The sequence below is a fragment of the Hylobates moloch genome, unplaced genomic scaffold (genome assembly GCF_009828535.3).
Source record: "Hylobates moloch isolate HMO894 unplaced genomic scaffold, HMol_V3 SCAFFOLD_3, whole genome shotgun sequence".
NCBI classification, from domain to species: domain Eukaryota; kingdom Metazoa; phylum Chordata; class Mammalia; order Primates; family Hylobatidae; genus Hylobates; species Hylobates moloch.
Genome location: NW_026652278.1, coordinates 143,070,205 through 143,086,117, shown reverse-complemented (window position 1 = coordinate 143,086,117; position 15,913 = coordinate 143,070,205). Strand labels below are relative to the sequence as shown.

The following is a 15,913-nucleotide window of genomic DNA, read 5'->3' as shown; positions in this document are numbered from 1 at the left end:
AAAGCCATTCATGAAGGATCTGCTCCCATGATTCAGACACATTTCTTTAGGTCCTATCTCTAACATTGGGGATCACATTTCAACATGAGATTTGGAGGGGACAAATACCCAAACTACATCACCACCCTGATCATACTCCATCTAGTCTGATCTTGGAAGCTAAGCAGAATCAGGCCTTATTAGTACTTGGATTCAACAAAACCCCAGGAGGCCCATTTTTAGAAGGCCTTATACCCAACCCAGGAGAATAACCACATCTTCCTCCTTACAGAAATATCCGGTGCTTCTCCATTGAGGAGTCTGTGGCCTGTCCTTGTGGGGTTGTCACCATACTGGTCTGTGGAAAGGTCCTCAGGCCAGCTGGGACCCTTGGGTCTAAGATGACTTATCAGTCAGACCTATCCCCTTGGGGCAATTGGCAGTGGAGCAAGTGCTAGCGTTGTCCTATGCAACAGGATATATTCATTGGTTTTCAGTTAACAAAGAATACTGGTTAATTGCAAGGACTTTGGTGTTAACCAGACCAGCTTTAAACCCCCTTTTTGCCAATTACCAGCTATTTACTTACCATTGTCAAATTGCATAACTGCTCCAAGCTTCCATTTTCTCATTTGTATATCAAAGATAATAATGCTACCAATAATATCTGCTTGCAGAGTTGCTGTGGATTAAATGAGATAATGTGTGCCACATCTTTGGCACAGTGCCTGGCACACAGTAAGCCCTCAATCAAGAGTGACTTTTGACAATGAGATATCATCTCACCCCAATTAATGGCTTGTATAGAAAAGACAGGGAATAACAAATGCTGGTGAGGATGTGACGGGAAAAGGGAACCCTTGTACACTGTTGGTGGGAATGTAAATTAGTGCAACCACTATGGAAAACAGTTTGGAGGTTCCTCGAAAAACTAAAAATTGAGCTACCATATGATCCAGCAATCCCACTGTTGGGTATATACCCAAAAGAAAGGAAATCAGTATATTGAAGAGATATCTGCATTCCCATGTCTGTTGCAGCACTATTTACAATAACTAAGATTTGGAAGGAACCTAAGTGTCCATCAACAGATGAATGGATAAAGAAAATGTGGTACATATACCACAATGGAGGTGGTGTACCACATATACCACAATGGAGAACTATTCAGCATTAAAAAGAATGAGATCCAGTCATTTGCAACAACAAAAATGGAACTGGAATCATTATATTCAGTGAAATAAGCCAGGCACAGAAAGACAAACATTGCATGTTCTCACTTATTTGAGGGATCTGAAAATCAAAACAATTTAACTCATGGACGTACAGAGTAGAAAGATGATTATTAGATGCTGGGAAGGGTAGTGGGGGATTGGAGGGGGAAGGGGATGCTTAATGGGCACAAAAAAATAGAAAGAATAAGATCTACTATTTGATAGCAAAACAGGGTGGCTATAGTCAATAATAATTTAATTGTACATTTAAAAATAACTAAGAGAGTAATTAGATTGTTTGTAACTCAGAAGATAAGTGCTTGGAGGGATGGATATCCCTTTTCCCATGATGTGCTTATTTCACATTGCATGCCTGTATCAAAACAGCTCATGTACCACATACATATATACACCTACTAAGGACCCACACAAATTAAAAAAAAATAAAAACACCAAGGTGGGTAAAAAAGAGAGATTGACTATTGTTTTTATCTGGCAACCTTCCACAATCAAATATACATATATACATGTGCAGGCTTCCTTTATTCTTGCTGATTTAATAATCTAAAATCATTTTCTCACTCATTATTATAATAGTAATCATTATTACAATTACTGCTTATTCATGACACCTCAAATTATGGTAATTATTGTTTTTAATCCTGCTCTCACAAATGTCATTAATAACTACCAACCATTAGTTGTCATTAATAATTTCCAACTTAGTGACATCTCACCTCCTGGGCGGGATAAATGAGAGTTTGTTTTCTTAGTGCCAAGGGCTGGCCATAAGTGAAGGATGCGTCTCTATTAAACAAAAATCCACTGCAATGTTCAAAGTGAGTTTGTTTTCTGCTCTGAACTAAACACAATAACCGACTAAATTTAATGTCCAGCCTAAAACATTTGATAAGATCCTCTTCTGAAAGCAAACATTCAAGGCTATGAGAAGTGTGTGAAATCATGTATACTGGGCAGGAGTATGCCACCCACGGTTCTGTGGGCAATATTCTGGAAGAAATAACTGGGTTGGTGTGCTTGTTTTAAAGCTATATGAAATATCAACTCACTTTAATAAACTCTACATAATAAATGCATGAGTATATGGGTATGTAAGCTAAATCTCATTAACTTCCATATTTTTCCAAATTATTTTATTTACTGGGATTTTGCTAAAATTAAATACAGTATGTGGGATAGAAACCAGAGCGTGGGGCTTCAGCTTCTGAGAGAATAAACTACAGTGAAACTTGGCTTCACTTGAGCCGTGAAATGACAGGTTGTTAGAGCGACAAATGAGAGATGAAGAATGAACAGCATTCCGTGTGGGTTCTAGACTTTTGATTTCCTTCCACGTCACGTCCCATGCAGCTTTCTTTAGCTGCCGGGGTGAAGAGACAGTGGCAATCAGCAGGTCCTGGAGAGGACACAGGATGGGGAGGGACAGGCAGTGAGGCTCAGGTGCCCTCCCTTCACCCCCTCTTTGAGGGGGTACGCTAAGTTGGCATGGCCATTCTCACATGTGCAAAGGCAGCTGGATCCATCCCTGAAATGATTTTGTGCTCATGCAATTTCTATACTCTTGCTTTGTTCCCTGAAGGGTAATAATACGGACTTCTCAAGGTCAGGGACTAAGTTGTACTCAGGTTGGTAACTCCAGCGCGTCACACAGGGCCTGGTGAACAGATGGTGCCCTCTAAAGATTCCTGAATAAAAAGGCAACTGTGCAGAGTACATCCGAAAGTGGGTGGGTGTAGCATGGAAATGTGTGGGGCAGAAGAGAAAAAACAGCCTGGGGCTCTTTCTGGTCCTATAAAACGGACTCAGGTCACCGTGGGTCATGGCTACCTTTTCCCACTTTGATTTCTGTGTGGTAGAGAGAGGTTTTCAGTTAAACCATTTGAAAATCCATCCTTGTCAATCAAAATGTTCAAATATCTACAATTTAAGGTTCAATCAAATGGTAGGCAGAGGGGTTAAGAGAATTTATTTCGGATGCAGAAATCTGAGTTTGAATTCTGACCTCTCTGCTTAGAACCCATGTGACATTGAACATGTTACTCCACATTTCTCAGCTTCCATTCCTTTGTGGACCTGCATAGTTGTCAAGTTGTAACAATAACACATTTCCTGTTTAGCTGCTACTGTACCGTCTCCAAGGTTTTAGCACTCAGACCTGGTTCTATTCCTTTTTTTTTCTTTTTTGTGAGGGAGTCTCGCTCTGTTACCCAGACTGGAGTGCAATGCACTATCTTGGTTCACTAAAGCTTCCACCTCCCAGCTTCCAGCAGTTCTCCTGCCTCAGCCTCCCAGGTAGCTGGGATTACAGGCACGTGCCACCGCACCTGGTTACTTTTTGTATTTTTAGTAGAAACGGGGTTGCCCCATGTTAGCCAGGCTGGTCTTGAACTCCTGACCTCAGGTGATCCACCCGCCTCAGCCTCCCAAAGTGCTGGGATTACAGGTGTGAGCCACTGGGCCCAGCTGGTTCTATTCCGTTTTATTTGTCCTCTATTGTCCTAAAGGTAGATCATGGCCATATTTTGTTAGTCACTCTCCCACTCTGCAGTGTACTTTCTGCATGATGTTAGTCATTATACTGTTTGTCATTTTAAAATAAGATTGAACTAGAAGCTTAAAAACAGTCATTCTATTGGTTTTTTCTATTAAAATCAGAAATTTCAATACAGGCGGAAAGCATTTTTTGGTATTTAATTATTCAAACTAATGGGTTTTGTTGTAATGAGATTTTTAAAAACCATTATGATTGGCAAAGGGCTGAGGCTTAAAATATTTTCTTTTACAGATATGTGCTGCTTTAATGAAACCCAATATGCAAACTTAGGTAAATTGGAAGCTTTATCTAGGCTTGTATTGTTTACATTACAAAAGGGCTATTCTGCTTCACTAAAGCATTTATTTCAGTGTTCCTTAAAAAGTGAGATCTCCGTGGTGCATTTAGAATACAACTTGAATGATTACCAGGTTATTTACACACAGGTGTTTTGTGTAAAGCAAGGTTCACCTAGGGAGAGGTTGGGCTGCACTAGGAATGACTCTGTATTGTGTAATCAGCCAGTGAAGAGGAACTGAGAAGAGATTTTGAGTGACATCCTCGTAGAAGGTAAGAAAGATTCAACATGCGACTTTCAGGGCCCTATCTCATCTTGATGTGAAGGCATCTGTCAAATGTACCATTATATCTCTTTAGCTTAAATGGAGCGGTGTTTAGCGATTAAAGTAATGGAACATGAATCAGGAGTCGTGTTTTCTGTTTCTGTCTCCTGTACCTTCCAAGTAGGTAGTCTTGACGTGTTCACTTTAATGCCAGTTCACTTTAAAGCAATTATTTCCATCCTAGGCGAGGCAGTAAAACCTTGTTAATGTTTTTAATAGCCTGTGAACTCTTCAGACGAAATATCTGGCCTTTGTGCCCTCCTCAGCTTGTGAACCAATTGCCAGCAAGCCCTCTACTCACCATGTGTCCTCACCTTTAAAAAGAAAAGAAATGGTTATACACATCAAATCATGAGTAGTGAAATTAAGAAACAAAAAGAACTGTCACTGAAACTGTACATAAAAACTTTCCAAACAGCTTTAGTAAATAAAACTTTAAAATCTGTTAAGTGGACAGCAACCTGTCACTAAAGCTGTTGTACAGGCTATTTTATTCAAAAGAATTTGTTAAACATATATCAGCAAGTCAGGGCCAGTTTGTGTAGCTAGCAAAAAGACAGAAATATCCTCATTATATAGAAGTGGGCAAAATACTGAATATATCTCACAATCTAAATTATGAGCGTTTGAAAGTAGAGTTTTGATGATTTTAGACCTATGGTCTTTGAAAGTAAACACTAGTTCTAGAATTGCAGTAGAATCAGATTTTTTGATATAATCATTTAAATATATAATTGCTTTACTTATCTATGAAGGGAAAGCAAACTATCTTTAAAAGAAAACAAAAGGGATGTGATAGATGTGTATTCAAAGGAAAAGGAAGAAACCCACATGATGAATTAAAGCGAAGGCTAAGTAGATAAGCTATCTTCCTTCCTTTTGCTTCCAAGAGTAGAATTTATTCATTTATTCCTACTTTTTAAGTGTAATATGAAACCAACCTCCTCAGAACCCAGAACAGTTCCTGGAACAGAATAGCCACTCAATAAACGAGTGAGCTGGCATTTTTGGAAGTGCTGTATCTCCATATGCTCAGTGTGGGTATGGTGCCGTACAAAGGCAGGATGGGAAGTGCAGACCAGGCCCTATCCCAGTCACACTAGCAGCTAGCACAGGTGGTTGGTTAGCAGAGACCCAGGACCCATCACTGCACCCCAGCTAGGGGCAGCCACCCATGGGCAGCAGAATTCCTGAGCAGGGTATTGATTAAAGTAGGATTTTTGAGTCCCAGAGAGAATGGACAGACAGACACGGGAGTAAGGAGAGGAAACCTGGTTGCAGCCAGGCTAGAAACCAGTGAGTCTTGATGCCGAGTCCCTGATATCTGAGATCAGCACCTATCCTGGGAACTCACATCAGGTTGAACTTGAATATGGAAGACCACTGTTCCCAGCTCGGGGGCAAGGGACTACGTTAAGGTTGGGAATTTAGCAACGACATGGAGTTAGCATGTCTATGGTTTCCTAGGTGGTGAAAGAAATAAGAAAGGTTTTAAAATCTATGATCTGATTATGTCTCACAGAGTGCTACCGATTCACATATCAAAACAGAATAATTATGAACAAGGGTTATTTAAATTAAGGCTATCTCTAAGCATTCCATTAATGCTGGTCCCAGAAATAGTCTAGAATAGATATTTTGTTTTTTCCTTTAATGAAGAAGGCTTTCCCTACCCTCTATCAGGAAGGCATGAAATAGATGGTACCCTTAAGCTAGGTAATTTGAGGAGGGTTTAATAGAGGGACTATTTACAAAAATGTAAATTGGATTTAGGAAACCAAAAGGGATAGTGCAGCGCCCCTTACTCCCAATAGCAGGAAGCCATTCCACCTTCAGACATGAAGGGCAGTGTTTGGAGAGGGTTTCCCACTTAAGTCTTTGTAGAGAGATAAAGGATGGGAGACAGTGGGGAAATAAACACCCCAATCATAGTATTGCCTCATCCATTCATCTCCCGCCACCCCTCTCACTGGCTGAACCAAACCCAAAGCCAGAGGCCACACAGACCAGCCTCCCAGGCAGAGCTGGATGGAGAAGGGCAGAGAGCGGACCTGGAGGGGCAAAGGGTAGCCAACACAACTCTCTGGGAAATTAATCCATATTAAGAAACCGATACTGTTTAGCTGCATACCAGATACCAGGAAGAAAACTTTAAAAAAAGAAAATATATATACTGCAAAGACATTGCAGAATGGATAAAAATATTAATTTGGAGAAATAGATGAAATCAGCTCTATTTGACTTTTCAGCACATTTAAATATTGGTAGCACATTTTATAAAAGCACCCAATAGGTAGATGTCTTTGGTTAGACTGCAAACTTCCTGAGGGCAGGACCTGGACTTTATTGCTCATCCTTCACAACCAATACTGTGCCTGGCACATACCATGTGTTCAGTAACCACTTGTGGAGTGATTACATACATGAATTAATGAATGAAGTATATTCTGGTTTATTTTTCTTGTCAAAGGAAGCTTTATCCAAAAAGAAAAACAATCACAGAAAACCTCTTTGATCATCTACCCCCATGTTTGAAAATTCTTCCTAAACTATAACATCGGTTGTTCCTGCCATTCTAAGAGGATTACACTAAGCATGAAGGAATATTTTTTGGTTGACTTAGAATCTACCAACACTTGGGGCTGTCATTCTAAATTGTAGGTGTGAGCAATAGGGCTGATTTTCAAGATACTCATAGCTTTTAAACACAAATAAATAAACATGTGGGAATTGCCACACCAGATCAGAGTGATGGTTTATTCTGTTAAGAATTCTCTGCTAGGGGTACAGATTCCACATTTTTCCTTAAGTGTAAACTCTGATTAATTTAGGATTGGAATTAGTTAGGTTCCAATGGGTAGAGATTTTACTTCTCCACCAAAAAAAATTTTTTTTCTGACACTATCATATTTGAGTTCTCTTCTGGTGTTTTTCCAATGTCACTAAACAATTTAACTTAAATTGTCTCTGGACTGTATTTTTTAGTTAATATTTTTCCTATTTGAAAGAGAGTCAAACAATTAGGTTGTGTTATCGTATTCCTTCTTCCCAATAGTAGATGAAATAATTGCAATTCTCTTTTAAACTTTCTCTCTCTATGATCCAAGTTCCCTAGTAATGTCGCCAGTTTGATGGCTCTTTGACAAACTCCTCCAAACCTCTCATAATCTTGAATAAACAAAATGAGGGCCATTGACCTGGCCACCTTTGGTGTTCTGAGGACAGTCTGGGCCAGGGTTCTGTCACAGGTGTGGACTGATCAGAGAAAGCTGACTTTCACACCTAAAAAGAAGCTTATAACTCAGCTTATGTGGGTTTCCCTGGTTAACTTTGTTTAATGCTAGGGTAATTTCCTGGCAGCGGCCTCTGGTAATTTTCTGTGGTCTACACCTCTTGTCCTTTCAGAAATCTGGCTTTTAACACTGATTCTATTCTGTTTCCAAAGTAACAAATCATTGCAGGCACATGGAAATCTCCCAGCTTTCACAACTCTTTAAGTCTCCCCTTCCACTGTTTCTAAAAGAAAATTTCTCCTCCTATTCCCTATACCAGACTTTGAAGTCACTTCTATTTTTTGGTTGCTGTAGAAAGACTGAGCCCCCTGCTGTGGGAAAGAGCCTTTGTAGACGCACAGATTGATCAAATCTCCTCTAAAACCTCTGGTAGAACTAATGACGTGGCCTCTTTAGTCTGTGTCTTTTATCCTTCTCTTCCCTTCTTCCCAATCCCATTTCTACTTCCCATCATACCCAAGCCATTTTTGTGGCTAACCTTTGAACCCTCTACAAACCACCATTTGTGGCTTAATTTTGAACTCTCTACAAGTTCTTTATTTCCCTCCCTAGTTTAGTTCTGACTTCTTGAAGAAGGGACAAACTATACTTTAATAAGAGGAGAAAATAAAATTTAAATTATACTATATATATGAAGATATACATAAACAAAAAAGTTAAAAATCAAAAAATAGATCAGCAAAAAATTAATAAGATAGAAATTTCCTCTAATCCTATTATTCAGAGACAACGGTTTTTTCCATTTTGATGTATATGAATAGTCTTTTCTAAAACAACCATATGTACGTGTTTTTAATAAAATAGGACAATACTATTTATGTCTTTTTAATCTCTTCTAAATAATACATTGAAGATATTTTCCATGTCAATCTTTTACATCATTTGAAGTGACTGCATCCGATTCCATTTTGTCAATGTTCATCGTTTATTCAACAACGATCTCATTGTTCTGATTTTCATCTCATTACAGATGCTCTAATGGTCACCTCTATGCCTAATATTTGCATTTGCCAACATAAACAAATAGCTCTAGGTGGAATTACTATATCAAAGAGCATGCAAAATAGTGGGGACTTCTATACAAATCAACCATGTGGCTGAGATTTGGAATCTGATCTGCTGGGAATATTGAGAGTTTGAGGTAAGGGGAAAGATAAGAAAAGGAGGCTGCTTTGGAAGAATGGGAAGAACATGATTAATGAAGGAGGCCTGAAGGCATTCAGGTAAAGAAATCAGAGATTTGGAAGCTTCACTTATAAACCAAACATCCGGAGGAATGGGGTTCATAGAACACTTCAGAAATCTTAGTCTCCTCCCTGACTCAACTGAAAAACTAACTTTATAGATGGACGACACCTCAGCACTTCCCCATTTATCTCTTGGCATGTTTCCTCAGTGAAACATTTCTCAGATGAAAAACAGATTGCAACATCATGGTCTCAATAGAAAACACAGAGAGAGAGAGAGAGAGAGATTTAAAAAAGAGAGAGGATTTTAAAAAAAGGAAATTCAAAAGTCAGCATTATTTATTTCATATAGCATTGCAAATTCCACCCCAACAAATCAAAGCTGCAGTAGGGTGTATACAACCACCATTCTCATGACCTTTGAAATTAGAGATGTGGGATGGCTGTTCTGGCATGTTTGTCTCCTTTGTGACTAGTCCAGTAAGGGTGTTGTCCCAGTTGTCTTAACATCTGATTGAAATAGAACCTTGGAATAAATATAGCAGACTGAGATTCTCCTTTCAGAACAGTTCACAAATACAACTAGGCTGAGGGAGGGACTTTGAGACTGTATCCAATGATGCCATTTCAACCATGGGTTGAGGAAATTAATAATAAAAACTAACATCCTTTGTCTTGGGTGGCCATAGAACATGTCCTCAATTCTGGACCCACATATCGCTTCAAGTCTGGATGACCCTGGAACCCAGAGCAAACATAAGGCACACCCACAAAAGAAGGAAGAGAAGGCAGAAGGAGACTAAGAATAGGAGAAAAGTAAAGAAACGAGAAGGAGAGAAAAGAAAGAAGTGCAAATGGAGAGAAAGTAGAGAAACTGCTTCACTGCCATCAGTGGCATGAGAATAATGATTTGTTTATCCTGCTCTAAAGACTTCCTGTGCCAGAAGCCTTGAGATATTATAGTCTCTTCTCCTCCAGAAGAAAAAAAAATTTTCATACAGTTTGAAGTTTGCATAGCACTGGCCCTTAATACACACACACACACACACACACACACACACACACACAGAGTACTTAAATGGTCTCCCGGAAACAAACAGAGTGATTGTCAAGTCCTTGATGAACTGGTCTGTGATAAGCCAAACATGGAAACGCAGGGGGAATGTACTTGTAGGAAGTCCAATCACTGGTACATTGTGTTGCCTTCAAGGGCGTGGTTCCAACACAACCTGAGTGCAGGATGTTTGATACCCATTCTTTCTGAGTGGGTTCTTTACCAACAACTTCTCCAAAATGGTAAGCCTTACTTCTCAGTACTGTCATCCAGGGTGGAGAGATGCTACAGCTGACAGCAGTGACTGGCAGGAGCCTGGAAAAGTACAATAATATTCTAAGTTGTCTTTAGTCTTATTTTTATTTAGGCTAATTTGCATGAGTGGTTTATGCCAAATGAGGATATTTTTCCTTCTCCTTGGAATAGCTTTATGTGAAAATATCACTCTTTTCAAAGTGCCCAAATATTACTGTGCTGAATAATGAGGCAGATGGAAAATAGGAAGGGTGGAGCAAGTTCAAAATGCTTTATGGTTGGCAGAATAGATGAGCTTTTCAGATTTCCAGCCTCCCTCTACTTTATTCATCTGAGAGCACCGTCTACTCCATCCTGCAAGGATGCAAGGACCAGAGAGGTTCCTGGCTCTCAGCTTCCAGAGGAGCCACATCAACCTCTACAGCCTCCTACACACAGCCTATTCAAAGGACATGTGGCTGCTGTCTGTCCCCGGGCTTAGCATGACGCATTCTAAGGAGTGAACATGCCCAGGGAAAGCTTCCAGGCTGTAGGACGTTGCTGCTTGCAGAATTCTGCCTGAAGCATCAACCTTTTTCCAAAAAGAGTATCCAAAATTCAGTGCATTATGAATTCTTAGAAAATGGAAGATTACAAGGAGTTTTTAATCCCTTTCTGAGCAGACAGAAGCAGGAAGCAACCACCAGCTAAATATTTGACTAAATCCAGTTCACAGTTTTGTGTTGCTGGTAACACGGGTATGTCTGCTCCATTTCCAGAAGGGCAGCTGCCATATAGATGGGTTCCAGTGTTGTTCCCCGGCTCCAGTGTGCCTGCCTCTTCTTGCTCTACCCAAACCTAAGCCACCCACCAAGGCCCATGTGAAATGTCAGCAGCAATTGCAGGAAGCCTCTCCCGTGTAGACGCCTCCTTTCTGTACCAGTCCTCTCCACTAAACAATTTAGAGATTAATAATGTAGCAACAAGAGAGAGATTAAAAAGCCATCTGGTGAGCAGGCCCTGACACAGCTTAAAATACTCACAAAACCAAAAAGAGATGAGAACTCACAGTAAAAGCAAGAACTTGGGAGTCAGACAAGTTTGAGTTCAATTTCTAGACCTGCTACTTACTAGTTATACAGTTTTGGGGGTGTTTACATAACCATTTCATGCTTCAGTTTTGGAATAATAATAGTACCTACTATTTTTTGAGATCAGTTAATAGTAATTCTAAACAGTCTAATATAAATAGCATAAACATTAGCTATTGCAACTACTGCTTTCGCGGCTGGGTTGGACCACCTATTGCCGATCCCCCAGGGGAGCCCCACTAACTTCATGACTGATGGAACTAGATTGAAAAGGCTCTGGGTGGTCCACTCATGTCTGACTGGCTGATGTAATCAACAAGAGCCTGCACACGGGCAGGAAGGTCCCTGACCCTCAGTCTGTTCCTGGATGTCAAGAGCTCACGGGGCCAGAGTTCATTCGTCCATTCCCTCAGTGTTTGTGCTATTACGTGCTGGGCACTCATCTAGGAGCTGGATATAGAGCAATGAACAAAGCTGATAAAAATCCCTGCCCTCGTGGACCTTACACTCTAATTGAGAAAACGGGCATAAAAGTAAAATCTATGGCATCCCAAAGGCATAGGCAGTGCAAGGATGGTATCATCTATTTGAGATAGGATGGCAGGATGACCTTAATGAGAAGGTGATGTTTGAGTAAGGCTATGACACCATCCCACTTCCTCCCAACATCCCTTCTCCTCAAGAGTTCCTCTCTTTCTATAGCCATAGAAACTTAGCATGCACAGAGGCCATGTGCTACTTCTGCAGGCACAACACATGATCAGGAGGGGGAAGAGATGATCCAGCTCCTGGCCAGCCCCAATGTAGAGAGAAATGGTCCCATTAGTCCTGATAGAGAGAGACATGTCCTGCTGATATAGCAGGGACAAAGAGGGTCACTGAGGGGCCCCAGGCAGCAGCAGTAGCAGGTGGTGATCAGAGAGTTCCATGCGGGCATCTCCAAAGGAGTTCTAGGGTGGGGAGGATAGACCTGCAAAGTGGTTCTGACCACTTTTGGAAGAGACAGGTAAACATCCCTTGGCAGCTGTGGCTCAAGAAAGTGGAGGGTGGTGACTACAAGGACTGAGAATGCTGAGAACTGAGCCGCCTTGCAGGCAGTGCCCCGCTGGAGACCACAGAGCCTGATGCTGCTAGCACCTGGCAGTGCTGGGAGGTGGAGACGCACAGCTGAGACTTAAGTTTGGTTGCCATCATCATTCCTTCCACCTCTTGGCTTTCCCTTCCAAAGCGGTGGCCCAAAAAGCATCCGTCATGGAAAATGTCTCTTGTTGTTTATATTCTATGTAAGAGGACTGTAAGCATCTTAAGGGCAGAGACCAATTCTTACACTCCAATGCCCAAAATAACTCCCATAGGGCTAAGTAATCACCATAATAGCTGACACTTCTTGAGCATTGCCACATACCACTGTCCCAAGTGCTTCATGGGGATGAGGGCTTTTAACTCTCACACCTCTCAGTGAGGTGGTAGCTTTATCATCTCCAGGTGAGGAAATGGAGGCACAGAGAGGTGAATACCTTGTCTGAAGCCACTCAGCCAGGAAGTGGCGGTTTGGCTGTAGCAGTAATGCTATGGGCTGAGTCTCACCCCTGCCGCCCCACAAATCTGTTATTGAACTCCTGAGCCCTGTTACCTCAACTGTATTGAGAGACAGGGTCTTTAAAGAGGTATAAGTTAAAATGAGGTTGCTCATGTGGACCCTAAACCAATATAGTTTACGTGGTGTCCTTACAAGAAGAGGGAATTTGGACACAGACAGATACAGAGGGAGACCCCATGAAGGCACAGGGAGAAGGTGCCATCTGCAAGCCAAGGAGAAGCCTCAGGAGAAACCACCCTGCTGACACTTTGATCTTGGAATTTCTGCCTTCAGGATTGGAGAAAATAAAGTTCTGTTGCTGCTTAAGCCAACATAGTGGCTTCACCCCATCTGTGGTATTCCGTTATGGCAGCTCCAGCAAATTAATGCAGGTACCTAGTATTTTAGAAAGACCTGGAAGGCATTGCTTTATTTATGAGGTCACTCAATCTGGCCCTGCCGTCTCTCCTGTGTTACTGTGCAGAGGTGGCGTCTCTGGGTCCGAGGCATCTGGCATCCAGCAGCCTGAGATGCCCATGGTTTCCTCAGTGCTACATGTGCCCCACTAGGTAGAAACATTCATCCTTATCACACAGAAACTGTTATTCACTGGCTTACGCCTGATACAAATCATGGAACTTGACTTTTTCATTCATCCGTTCATTGGTTCATGGAACCAATAATTATTCCATGCCTGCAATGTCTCAGGCACTGTCCTCAGTACTGGGACTACAAAGGTGACCAGAAACGTGTTACAGTCTCAGGGAAGTAATCGTACAAATAAATGTAAAATGTATTTCAATCAAGTAATCAATCAAGTAATATAAAATAATCAATGTGGTAAGAATTTATAAAGAGAGACACCATGTGATGGAAGCAGAAAGTAGGGGAAGTTGGCCAAGTAAGTGGGGGTCAGCAAAGGCGTGAGCCTCTGGAGATGGGGAAGATGGGTTATAGTTAATTACACAGAGAGGACATAGGGAGTATCCAGCAGGGGAGACAGCAGGGCCGAGACCCAAAAGAAACAACCCAACACACACCAGCCCTGCCTCTCAGATGCTTGCAGAATGGAGGGAAAAGGGAAGGAAAGGAGGAAGGAAGCAAGATGAGGAGAAGAAGAAAAGATAGAGTAGAAGAAGGAAAGTCAAAGGGAAGAAGGAAACTAACATTAATTGAAATGTACTACATTCCCGGCCATGTGCTAGGCATCTTCACATGGTTCAGTTCATATTTTCAGCCATAATAGGAAACAGCTCAATAGGACCGAGAGGAGAATGAGTACCTCCTTATATTTTAGCCCCCAGGTGCCTCCCTTGCCTCAAGGTCACCCAGGCCCAGCAGCTCTAGACTAGACACATGTTTCTATATCCCTGTGGCCTGGGCCACCAGCAGGAGGCCACCCCACTGTGCTGCAGCAAGCCCTCTCTCTGAAGCCCAGCACGGGAGCAGCATTCTCTGAAAGCCTCACACAACCAGTTAGGCGCCTAGCCAGTCCCCGCAGCTGAGCTACCACAGCCTGTGCATTCCATCACCTCTGCAGCCTCCCTGCAGGACTTTGAACAAAGCCCAGGGGGGCTGGTGAGGATAACAGAAGGTCAAGAATTGGTGGAATGTGATAGGATGTGCTGAAGGATTCAGATTCTCAGGAAAAGTCCAAGATAGCAGCAAGAATTTATAGCTCAAAACCAAGACCTGGAATACAAGCAGAGAGATAAACTGGGCTATTTTAAATTGCTGCCCAAGAAGTGCTTTTGTGCTATATATATACCAACAGAAAAAGAGAGAGAAAAGCTCAGATCAAAAATATTTTAACATACATTTACTTGCCACTTTCAAAAGGCCTGGTAGCACTTAGGTCAGAGGAATTCCTTCTATTTTCTATAATCTATCACAGTGCTTAGCACTGTCATTCTCCACCTCCTTTACTAAAGAACACAAGTAACGGCTAAATGAATTTTGTTAACCCAATATCTCCAAAAGTATGATTGAGAGCCTTGTCTTTTACCTAGATCAGCATCTATATTAAAGTCCACAAGAGAATTTTTTTAAACATCTAAAGCTGGGAAAAGCTGTGCTTCCTTTCCAGTAATAAGAGCTATAGAACTTGCTAAGTTTTCCCTTTTACCATGGCTACTAGGAAACTCGGAGTCATGATTAAAGTTCAACTGTTGCAATTATGTTGACCGTTATGCTTAACAATTACCATTTCTTTTATCTGGTCCTGGTTTTCTCTTTCCTATTTACCATGGCTTCCATGAACATATTTTTGTTGTAGGTTGCTGCACATTCTTTGAGAAGGGAGTGTAAACAAAAATCAAACAAGTTCTATTATCTGCCCCTGGGCCAAGCTTCTCAAACTAAGAATTCCTGTCCTTGGTCATTGCTTTAAAAGCCTTAGCCACTCTGACATGACAGAGATACCTTACCTTTCACCTCTAGTTCTCACGGGAAATAATTTGAGTGCAGACTATATTATCTATTGCTATATAAAAAATTACCCCAAAGCTTAGCAGCTTAAAACAATAAACATTGATTATCTCACACAGTTTTTGTGAGTAATGAATGTGGGAGCCACTTAGCTGGGTGGTTCTGGCTTAGTCTCTCATAAGATTGCAGCAAAGTCATTGCCCATGGCTGCAGCATCTGAAAGCTTGACTGGTGCTGGAGAGTCTGCTTCCAGGAAGGCTTGCCACACTCCTGGCAAGGGAATATCAGTTGTGGGGGGGCTCAGTTTTTTTCCACATGGGCTCCTCCATACAGCTGCTTGAGCATCTCACAACATGGCAGCCGGTTTCCTCCGAGCAAGTGATCCAAGGGAGAGAGCAAGAACAAAGCCGCAGTTCCTTTTATGACCTAGCCTAGAGGGTAACACATCATCATTTCCACCACATTCTATCCATAAGAAGTGAGTCACTAAGCACAGACCACATTCAAAGGGAGGGTAATTAGCCTCCACCTTTTGAAGGAAGGAGTATCAAAGAATTTATGGACCTATTTTAAAACCACCACTCAGATTATAAAACTATTTTCTTTTTTTTTAAGTAGGTATAACTAGGGCACAACCTAGTATTCAACGTTGCCTTTACCTAGCTGCAAACCGCGATA

At 41.4% G+C, this 15,913-nt stretch overlaps 1 long non-coding RNA gene across 1 annotated transcript; it reads right to left on the bottom strand.

Moving 5' to 3' along the window:
- Positions 1 to 3,886: 3,886 nt before the first annotated feature.
- Positions 3,887 to 15,390, bottom strand: LOC131382978 (uncharacterized). The gene is made up of 3 exons (XR_009212618.1): positions 15,353 to 15,390; positions 10,158 to 10,219; positions 3,887 to 4,684 (listed from the first exon to the last, which is right to left on the bottom strand). It is a non-coding gene; the product is annotated as an uncharacterized LOC131382978 (long non-coding RNA).
- Positions 15,391 to 15,913: the final 523 nt, after the last annotated feature.